Genomic DNA, 10,065 nt, shown 5'->3' with positions numbered 1-10,065 from the left:
CAGGAGGAATACACAATACAGGAGGAATACACAATACAGGAGGAGCACACAATACAGGAGGAACACACAATACAGGAGGAACACACAATACAGGAGGAACACACAATACAGGAGGAATACACAATACAGGAGGAATACACAATACAGGAGGAATACACAATACAGGAGGAACACACAATACAGGAGGAATACACAATACAGGAGGAATACACAATACAGGAGGAACACACAATACGGGAGGAACACACAATACAGGAGGAATACACAATACAGGAGGAGCACACAATACAGGAGGAACACACAATACAGGAGGAACACACAATACAGGAGGAGCACACAATACGGGAGGAACACACAATACGGGAGGAACACACAATACAGGAGGAACACACAATACAGGAGGAATACACAATACAGGAGGAACACACAATACAGGAGGAATACACAATACAGGAGGAATACACAATACAGGAGGAACACACAATACGGGAGGAACACACAATACAGGAGGAATACACAATACAGGAGGAATACACAATACAGGAGGAATACACAATACAGGAGGAACACACAATACAGGAGGAATACACAATACAGGAGGAATACACAATACAGGAGGAACACACAATACAGGAGGAGCACACAATACAGGAGGAACACACAATACAGGAGGAATACACAATACAGGAGGAACACACAATACAGGAGGAGCACACAATACAGGAGGAGCACACAATACAGGAGGAGCACACAATACGGGAAGAACGCACAATACAGGAGGAACACACAATACAGGAGGAACACACAATACAGGAGGAACACACAATACAGGAGGAACACACAATACAGGAGGAATACACAATACAGGAGGAACACACAATACAGGAGGAACACACAATACAGGAGGAACACACAATACAGGAGGAACACACAATACGGGAGGAACACACAATACAGGAGGAACACACAATACAGGAGGAACACACAATACAGGAGGAACACACAATACAGGAGGAACACACAATACAGGAGGAATACACAATACAGGAGGAGCACACAATACAGGAGGAGCACACAATACAGGAGGAACACACAATACAGGAGGAACACACAATACAGGAGGAACACACAATACAGGAGGAGCACACAATACAGGAGGAACACACAATACAGGAGGAGCACACAATACGGGAGGAACACACAATACAGGAGGAACACACAATACAGGAGGAGCACACAATACGGGAGGAATACACAATACAGGAGGAATACACAATACAGGAGGAACACACAATACAGGAGGAGCACACAATACAGGAGGAATACACAATACAGGAGGAATACACAATACAGGAGGAATACACAATACAGGAGGAATACACAATACAGGAGGAGCACACAATACAGGAGGAATACACAATACAGGAGGAGCACACAATACAGGAGGAATACACAATACAGGAGGAATACACAATACAGGAGGAATACACAATACAGGAGGAATACACAATACAGGAGGAGCACACAATACAGGAGGAATACACAATACAGGAGGAATACACAATACAGGAGGAGCACACAATACAGGAGGAACACACAATACGGGAGGAACACACAATACAGGAGGAACACACAATACAGGAGGAATACACAATACAGGAGGAACACACAATACAGGAGGAACACACAATACAGGAGGAATACACAATACAGGAGGAGCACACAATACAGGAGGAATACACAATACAGGAGGAATACACAATACAGGAGGAGCACACAATACAGGAGGAACACACAATACAGGAGGAATACACAATACAGGAGGAACACACAATACAGGAGGAGCACACAATACAGGAGGAGCACACAATACAGGAGGAGCACACAATACGGGAAGAACGCACAATACAGGAGGAACACACAATACAGGAGGAGCACACAATACAGGAGGAACACACAATACAGGAGGAACACACAATACAGGAGGAATACACAATACAGGAGGAGCACACAATACGGGAGGAACACACAATACAGGAGGAACACACAATACAGGAGGAGCACACAATACGGGAGGAACACACAATACAGGAGGAATACACAATACAGGAGGAATACACAATACAGGAGGAGCACACAATACAGGAGGAACACACAATACAGGAGGAACACACAATACAGGAGGAATACACAATACAGGAGGAACACACAATACGGGAGGAACACACAATACAGGAGGAACACACAATACAGGAGGAACACACAATACAGGAGGAATACACAATACAGGAGGAGCACACAATACAGGAGGAGCACACAATACAGGAGGAACACACAATACAGGAGGAACACACAATACAGGAGGAACACACAATACAGGAGGAGCACACAATACAGGAGGAACACACAATACAGGAGGAACACACAATACAGGAGGAACACACAATACAGGAGGAATACACAATACAGGAGGAACACACAATACAGGAGGAGCACACAATACAGGAGGAACACACAATACAGGAGGAACACACAATACAGGAGGAACACACAATACGGGAGGAACACACAATACGGGAGGAACACACAATACAGGAGGAACACACAATACAGGAGGAACACACAATACAGGAGGAACACACAATACAGGAGGAACACGCAATACAGGAGGAACGCGCAATACAGGAGGAACACACAATACAGGAGGAACACACAATACAGGAGGAACACACAATACGGGAGGAACACACAATACGGGAGGAACACACAATACAGGAGGAACACACAATACAGGAGGAGCACACAATACAGGAGGAGCACACAATACAGGAGGAACACACAATACGGGAGGAGCACACAATACGGGAGGAACACACAATACAGGAGGAACACACAATACAGGAGGAATACACAATACAGGAGGAACACACAATACGGGAGGAGCACACAATACGGGAGGAACACACAATACAGGAGGAACACACAATACAGGAGGAATACACAATACAGGAGGAACACACAATACAGGAGGAGCACACAATACGGGAGGAACACACAATACAGGAGGAATACACAATACAGGAGGAGCACACAATACGGGAGGAGCACACAATACGGGAGGAACACACAATACAGGAGGAACACACAATACAGGAGGAACACACAATACGGGAGGAGCACACAATACGGGAGGAACACACAATACAGGAGGAACACACAATACAGGAGGAATACACAATACAGGAGGAACACACAATACAGGAGGAGCACACAATACGGGAGGAACACACAATACAGGAGGAACACACAATACAGGAGGAATACACAATACAGGAGGAACACACAATACAGGAGGAGCACACAATACAGGAGGAACACACAATACAGGAGGAACACACAATACAGGAGGAATACACAATACAGGAGGAATACACAATACAGGAGGAACACACAATACAGGAGGAGCACACAATACAGGAGGAACACACAATACAGGAGGAACACACAATACAGGAGGAATACACAATACAGGAGGAACACACAATACAGGAGGAACACACAATACAGGAGGAGCACACAATACAGGAGGAACACACAATACAGGAGGAGCACACAATACAGGAGGAACACACAATACAGGAGGAATACACAATACAGGAGGAATACACAATACAGGAGGAACACACAATGCAGGAGGAACACACAATACGGGAGGAACACACAATGCAGGAGGAACACACAATACGGGAGGAACACACAATGCAGGAGGAACACACAATACAGGAGGAATACACAATACAGGAGGAATACACAATACAGGAGGAACACACAATACAGGAGGAATACACAATGCAGGAGGAACACACAATACGGGAGGAACACACAATGCAGGAGGAACACACAATACGGGAGGAACACACAATGCAGGAGGAACACACAATACAGGAGGAATACACAATACAGGAGGAATACACAATACAGGAGGAACACACAATACAGGAGGAATACACAATACAGGAGGAATACACCCCTGTGTATGTGTGTATATATATATATAATTTAATTTTATATTTATTTATATATAAATACACACACACATTATAAATTAAAATGATAAATCGTATAAAAAAATTGTATTAATATATGATGAAAATAGATAAAATAATAATTAATAAGTAATTATTTGAATATAAATATATATATATATATATATATATATATATATATATATATATATATATATATATATATATATATATATATATATATATATATATATATATTGAAATTGTAAAAATATATAATAAATTAATATTTTTAAATTGTAAAAAAAAAAAAAACTGTTTTAATAAATAATATAAAGCCCCCTGGCTAAAAAAAACTCAGTTTCTGTTCAGCACTGTGCAGTGCAGTATTCCTATTCTGCCACTAGGTGTCCTCAGTTTTCCAGGTTTGCTGAAGAGCTCTATTTCTGACCAGCACTGTGCTGTGCAGTAATCCTATTCTGCCACTAGGTGTCCTCAGTTTTCCAGGTTTGCTGAAGAGCTCTCTTACTCACCAGCACTGTGCTGTGCAGTAATCCTATTCTGCCACCAGGTGTCCTCGGTCTTCCAAATTGTCTGAAGAGCTCTCCTTCTTTGTCCAGCGCTGTGCTGTGCAGTAATCCTATTCTGCCACTAGATGTCCTCGGTTCTCCAGGTTAAATGTCTCCCCCTGTGTCTGAAGGGTGCAGGGTGTCATAGACACGCCCCCTAGCACCCTGCACTCACGTACTGCAATGCACTGCACTCATAGATCAGCATTTACATCCCCATGCATCACTCAGCGCCTCCTGCTGGAGGTCCAGAGAGGACCCTATGCGTCACATTATCGGCCTGAAGATATCGGCAAACAACAAGATATGTTATTAATAAAAAAGAAACATAAATTTATCATAGGGGAAGTGGGAGATTAAGGAAGACCAGGGACTTGTGTAAGAGTCTGCAGGAGCTGGCTTGTTGCCCCCACAATGCACCGATGTGCAATGCTCTGCAGTCATAATACTTTTATTTTCTTTTTATCAATGTGTGTTTTTTTATTTTTTCCTTCAAAAGGTGAACTGTGACTTTATTTGAAACTTACTCCGCATTGTGTTCAGCGTATTGGCTAACCCATACGCTGGAAGAGAAGGGGCTGCCAATCACAACCATACCCTCCTTCCTCCCCCACTTTATTGTGTACCCCCTCTACATACCTCCCAACTCTCTGAGATGGGAACAAGAGACGCATATTAGCAAAAGTATGCAGGCATAAGACACACCCCTTCCCACGCCCCCTTAAAGTAGAATTATAAATAAAAAAAATGGATTAGTTAAACCCACAAGTTCTTTTTTTTTTTACCATTACTATTCCTTTATATTGGCTTTTAACCACTTTACAACCGGTCCTATTTTGGCACTTCTCTCCTTCATGTCAAAATCAACATTTTTTTGCTAGAAAATTAATCAGAACCCCCAAACATTATATATTTTTTTTTAGCAGACACCCTAGGGAATAAAATGGCGGTCATTGCAACTTTTTTTCTCGCACAGTATTTGCGCAATCATTTTTCAAACGCCTTTTTTTGGGAAAAAATATGGTTTCATGAATAAAAAAATAACAAAACAGTAAAGTTAGCCCAATTTTTTTGTATAATGTGAAAGATGATGTTACGCCGAGTAAATAGATACCTAACATGTCATTCTTTAAAATTTCGCACACTCATGGAATGGCGCCAAACTTCGGTTCTTAAAAATCTCCATAGGTGACGCTATAACATTTTTTATAGGTTACTATTTTCGAGTTACAGAAGAGGTCTAGTGCTAGAATTGTTGCACACGCTCTAACGCACGCGACGATACCTCACATGTGGGGTTTAACGGCGTTTACATATGTGGGCGGGACTTGCATGCGTGTTCACTTCTGCGCGCGAGATAACGGGGACAGGAACGTTTTGAAAAAAAATGTTTTTTAATTTTATTTTACTTATTGTTTTTATTTTTACACTTTTTTTTTACATTTTTTTTTTGATCACTTTTATTCCTATTACAAGGAATGTAAACATCCCTTGTAATAGGAATCAGTGTGACAGGTCCACTTTACGGAGAGATGTGGGGTCAATAAGACCACATCTCTCCTCCAGGCTTGCAAGCATGAAATCGGTGAAAAGAAAATCACCGATCACAAATGCCGACAGCCGTGATTGCGGCTTTGTTTACTTCTGGGTACTGGGCGTGACGTCATAACGTTGCGCCCGGTCCTCCGACGGTCATAGAGATGACTGGTGACCATCTGATCAACAGTCCTTTCTATGCTTCCTGCCAGCGCCGACCGATTCGCTCTCCGGGCCCCCGATGGCACGGGAGAGCCCGGAAAAGCACCGGATGGGAGGGGGGGGGGGGGACATCCCGTCCCACTGCCTATAAGAACGATCAAGTGGCTTTGATCCTTCTTATGGTGCACAGAATTGGCAACTGAAGACGGCGATATCTGAATGATGCCTGTAGCTGCACCCATCATTCAGATATCACCGCACAAAGCCGAGGACGTCCCAGGGACGTCCTCGGTCGTCAAGAGGTTAAAAAGGTTAAGCACTGGGAAACATGTTTAAAAAGATAAGTGCATTTTATATACATCTATATAGATCAGACCAAAATGAGGGACAAATGGGGAGGAAAGAGGGACAGAGGGACTTTGTTTCAAATCAGGGACAGTCCCTCAAAATCAGGGACAGTTGGGGAGCTTTGCCCTCTATGGCTCATCTGACCCCCTTACATCACTACAGGACACAGCCGTGACATAGGAAGGAGGAGCCACAGCATAGCAGGATGCCACTTCCTCTTAGCCCAGGTTGTCATGGACCCGCCCCCTAGGAGCCTGCACGAGCTGTACCCCTGAACCACCTATGCTTTGCAGCACGGAGGGCAGTCTACGGGCGGAAAAAGGAGAATCCCACTCATCGTACGACCAGCCAGAACACTGAGACAGACTTTAACGTGTACCTCACTGTGTGATTCTAGTTCATAGAATACAGGCCTCACTAAAAATCACTGTATGAAAGTACTGGAAATAAAGTATCTGTAAAGAAGATAGTCAGATATCTAACTTACTATTTTCTTGGTTTTGGATTGAGTGGGTTACAACTTCTGCCAGGTTATCATTGCTCTCCCTGGGTCTCCGTTAGTGAGATTTCACCTCACTTCCTGTTTTGTTGACAGTGTTTTTATTTGACAGGAAGTGAGAGGAACGATCAAACATTACCACTCGCTATCCATTGTGTTGCTGATCTTATGTTTTTACAAGACTGGCACTGAATAGATGGGAACATTGTGGAATCCTTCTACTATTCACTAGCAACCTGGCACCCATGGCAGCATTTCTGGCATCGTCATTCCTTGGGGTGCCAGTATATATGTGGGTCTCCCATAATGGTGTCAGTCATTGGCAAAGAGTGACGCGTACAAGAATTCTCCCACAAACCACCAGAGAACCACAGAGGTGTATTTAGGTTTTATGCTGCCCTAGGCCTGACTAAACTCATGCGCCCCCTAATTTAAATATGACCCACCCCTTCCTGTTTAAGACACGCCCTATCATATGTAAACCACACCCCTTCTACTTTAGGCTCCACCTTTTCCTGTTAGAGCTCCATCTCTTCCTCTCTGTACATTAGCACACTCACGCACCATTCACTCCATACTTACATCAATCAATCCAGTTGGCTCCTGTCTAAATGGTTGCCCTTACCATGTGTATGTATGAATGCGAGTTAGGGACTTTAGATTGTAAGCTCCTTAAGGGCAGGGACTGATGTGACCTCTGTACCCTCCTCATACCTCTGTATCCTCCCCGCCCCCGGTCTGATTGGCCAGACCGGGTGCATGTCATACCAGAGGCGGAGCCCGCCTCTGGTATGACATGCACCCGGTCTGGCCAATGACCGGCCGTTTAATGTGGGCGTCACTGCGGGCGTCACTGCGTCAGTCACTCCCTCCCCCTGGCCAAGTACCACGCTACAGGCCGCCGTGCCGGGGGCTAAATTTATGAGGGAGCTGAAAGGCGGCCGAGGGAGCCAATTAAATAAAAGGACAGATCGGGGGTCTTTTTTTTTCGTGCGGGGGGCGGCTTTGGTGCCCGGCCGTGCCGCCCCCCCGCAAAGTGCCGCCCTAGGCCTAGGCCAAGATACATCCCTGGAGAACCAGACCTACCGCCAACAAAAGCAACCATGCAATGGTCACATAAAGCCACAGCTAGCCTTATTCAACCACCAGACTTCCTGAACTACTTGCTTGATGTGCAGTTTATTTGGTTCTACGCAAAGTCATTAGTTTTATCTTCTATATCAGCCTGTAGGCAGATGCATTCTGTTTTATCCACTGTAGGTGGCACGCAACAGCAGTGCAGAGGGAGGAGAGTCAGGAGGAACATGGTCACTCTATGGTTTCCTGGGTCACTGGGACAGCGATCCGGTTGGATGCTGACAGCCCATGTGGCTCTGGTGGCCATCTTGGGTCAGGCAGAGTCTATTTTAGTCCCCGGCTCGTGGGTTTGGCGTGCATTTTTTAGCACGTGGATAATGTGGGGACAGGTCAACCGTTTGTCAGGAACAGCATTAGTGGCAGGAAAATGTTCTGGACAAGCAGGGAAAGGTTAGGGTTCCGTCAATCTTCTTGGAGAACTTCCTACTTGGGCTCGGACCAGCCAGGCCTCATGACAGAGGCTGTCCGCTCATTTGAGACCTGCCCTGCTGCACGCTGTTGTCATCCGTGAGTGTTCCCGGATAGGCTGACTTCCATCGGGATGGTTGTGAAGTGTTTTACTTTGACTTCAATACAATTTTCTTTAATTGGATCTGGACTGAGTATGTGTTTTTTTCCACCGCACCGACCCACAAGCCCAATACCAGTGATGGAAAACCTTGGCACCCCAGATGTTTTGTAACTTAATTTCCCATGATGCTCATCTACACTGCAGAGTGCATGAGCATCATGGGAAGTGTAGTTCCGAAACATCTGGGGTGCCAAGGTTCTCCATCACTGCCCTATACGTTGTAATTTGTACCATCTCATACTTAACAATGTCATGTATGTTCTGGCATGTGCTCCTCTAATGTTCACCAAGCTTTCTCTCTGGGTATTGGGTCTGAACATCTGTCCTAATTACCTTCTTTGGTTTGGATCCACCATTCTGAGAGCAGGCAATGGTTGGAAATTTCCAATATGGATTCATTTGTTCTCTTTTTGGGTATATGTGTTCTGATGATAATAAAAGTGGTCAGGCACTGCTGAGATTCGAACTCAGGATCTCCTGTTTACTAGACAGGCGCTTTAACCAACTAAGCCACAGCGCCACATGTTTGCTAAGGGTGCCCTCCAATCTGTGCATGTATGTAAATACTAGGGTTGCACCGATACTTATACAGTGGAACCTTGGATTACGAGCAAAGTACTCGCATATCAAAGCGAGTTTCCCCATAGAAGTCAATGGAAACGAAAATAATTTGTTCCGTATTGACTTATATGGCATGCAAAACTGCATGTGGCCAGAGGTGAGGGGGCACCGGAGAGCCTCTGGACAGCTCAGCTAAACTCGTAAAACCCCCGGAAAGGTGCGGGAACTGAATATTTCTGAGTTTTCCACACCTCTGGCCAAATGCGGTATTGCACACCGCTGTAGCGTGAATCCTGCTCCGAATCAGGATTTAAAAAAAATAAAATGCTCGTATTGCGAAACGCTCATTAACCACGTTACTCGCAATCCGAGGTTTCAGTGTATTGGTAATCTGTATCGGTGCTGATACTGAGTACTTACACAAGTACTTGTACCCGTGCACTTCCTCCCGGTACCGAAACCGATACCTTTGCTGTGCGATTTGACCCTATACAAAATGAATGGGCTCCAAACGCGCTGCAAAGAATTGCATGCGACTTGAACAGGCATGCAATGAGATTCCTGTTTGAATCGCATGCAGGTTCCCCGCACAGCTCCTGTGTAAACCCAGGCTTGTCATAGTGACTTTGAGCCTGGGTTCACACAGGAGCAGTGCGC

General features: G+C 44.7%; 1 non-coding gene across 1 annotated transcript; it reads right to left on the bottom strand.

Annotated features, from left to right (window-relative positions):
- Positions 1-9,293: 9,293 nt before the first annotated feature.
- On the bottom strand, positions 9,294-9,367 carry TRNAT-AGU. Its single transcript has one exon. It is a non-coding gene; the product is annotated as a tRNA-Thr (tRNA).
- Positions 9,368-10,065: the final 698 nt, after the last annotated feature.

Source organism: Rana temporaria, chromosome 3, assembly GCF_905171775.1.
Source record: "Rana temporaria chromosome 3, aRanTem1.1, whole genome shotgun sequence".
NCBI lineage: Eukaryota > Metazoa > Chordata > Amphibia > Anura > Ranidae > Rana > Rana temporaria.
Note: the sequence above shows the minus strand (reverse complement) of the source record. Positions and strands in the feature narration are given on the sequence as shown.